We start from the raw sequence: 2,291 nt of genomic DNA, 5'->3' as shown, positions 1-2,291 counted from the left end.
TGCTACTTATGCTCTTGTGTAGCACATGCGCAGATTTATGATCTAATGCTAAGAGCTTGAACTGCTATGATTCTGACTAACTGGAGCGATTGGTTGAAGAAAAGAAGGTCGAGCTGGGACCTGTCTGAAACTAGCGCTACCCGGGAGGCAACCCGGATATTTATTTTTTTAGTTGTTTTGTCAAACATTTTAATTGCGTGTGTAATAAATGGTTTTTAAACCATAGGCTGGATCAGTTAAGCTTTTTTTGTTAGTTTCGCGGGATATTTTATTGCGTCTTTGCAGGAATCTATTATGAATGGCTCGATCGAGTACTTTATATACTCGATTGAACCCTTTTGCTGCTGATTTCACTCGATCGAGTACAACTTCTTCTCGATCGAGTACCTGCCAAAGATGATCTTTCGATCGAGAGTCATACTTCCTCGTTCGAACTGTTTTCGATGCCCAAGTCACTCGATCGAGTAATCTACTCTCTTGATCGAGTGCTTTTGCTTGGATTAGCTTCCTGTGACACTGTTTTGCTGCTGTTTGCGACCTCCCATGTTGCAAGCTAGTTTGGGGAGGTCCCTACTTCTTGCATTCTTATGAGTTTTCTGTATCTCCACTCTCTCTCCTTTTTAGTTTGCATTTCATTTCCCTGTTTTGGGGTACAATGAGGGCATTGTACGGTTTGGTTTGGGGAGGTTATGCATCCATATCTGTGTCTGCATGTTGTTTTTATTGCATTTATGTTATCACGTTTAATTTCTGTTTGCATTGTTGTTTATTTTTAATAAAAATTCAAAAATCTCATAAAAATAGAAAATTTCAGAAAATTCAAAAATTTCACGTTTATTTTAGCATGTAGGTTGAGTCGGAACGGTAGATTTCAATGATGAAATTGCACTGCAATTGTCTTTTTCCTTAAGCCTTGCATAAATTAATATCTTTAGCATTGTCTTTTGCATATCTACGAGTTTATGTTAAAATTTAGCTGAACAAATAGACTTGACCGGATAATTTTGGCAACCTACTTATAATTTCTAAGGATTAGAGCCTTATAAACTGGTGTCATTTGTGACCGGTTTCATGTAGGATTATGAGTAGTTACTCCTTGCATAGTGACAGGCTAGTCGTATACCTACCAAAAACAACCAACTGGCACTAACTAATATAGCTAGGGAAGTCGGGTCGATCTCCACGGGGAGGCAAGATATCTGTTAAAGGTTCGTCTATTTGGTCACAAAATGGGGGTTTGAAATTGGTTTTCTAAACTATAAAGGCTTAAGGGAAAGAGTAGTAAAGAAAGAGCAGTGAAAAGGCAGAAAAAATGAATAAGATGATCAATAAAGAGGGAACATGTCAGGATTTTGGTTCACTGTGGTAGTCTAATGACTCAACTGCAAATAGTCTAGAAAATTTACTGTGAGACGGATGTTGAGAGGTCCTTCCGGTCCACTTTCTATCCTAGATTTCCACTAACTTAACTTCCGTCCTCATTAGGGTAGTCTACTGTTCATAGCAGGTCTATTTAGTCCAATCTTCCGATCCAGGAATAAATTTAACCAGATTAAAAGGTAACTTAGGAGCGTGCACTCAACTAAGTCGGTATTATAATTAAATTGCCATGGGTATAGATTCTCACAAATAAGTCATCTAGCCTATTCGCTACATCATCACATTTCTACCATAGATCCCCTAATCCCAACATGAAAGAAATTAGTTACTCATGCTATTAATGTTGTCAAAATTAATAATAATGAAATAACTAATAATAAACATAATGAAATGATAATAAAATTGCATAAATAAAACTTAGGGCAGAAATTAAGAGAATAAAACAAGAGAATTAAAGCAAACAAGGGAAAGATTAAGATTAAAGGGAGGAAAAGATTACAATAGCAAGAATTCCGGCGTAAAGAACACAAGATCCGAGCAAAATAATCCCAAAAGCAAAGTTACAGTGAAGAGTTTAAGGGAAAGATTAAGAGAAGAGAAATTGGCGTAATACAAATGTTAAGCAGTGTAAAACGTAATTAAAACCTAATTATTAAAAGCTTAAATAGAAAAACTAAGTCCATTAACTAAATAAGCAACACGGACTGATTAAAGCCGGTAAAGACTCAAAACCTCTCGATCAAGTGGTTTGAGACAACTCGATCGAGGACTTCAGCAAGTAAACCACTCGATCGACCAAAAATGTTACTTGATCGAGTAAACCTGATTTCTAGCATTTCGATCGAGTAAAATAAATTACTCGATCGACGCACGTGAAACCACTCGATCGACCAAGAAAAGCATTCGATCGA

This window comes from Silene latifolia, chromosome Y (genome assembly GCF_048544455.1).
Source record: "Silene latifolia isolate original U9 population chromosome Y, ASM4854445v1, whole genome shotgun sequence".
Lineage (NCBI taxonomy): Eukaryota > Viridiplantae > Streptophyta > Magnoliopsida > Caryophyllales > Caryophyllaceae > Silene > Silene latifolia.
The sequence above is the reverse complement of the archived record's forward strand: the minus strand, read 5'-3'. Positions refer to the sequence as shown.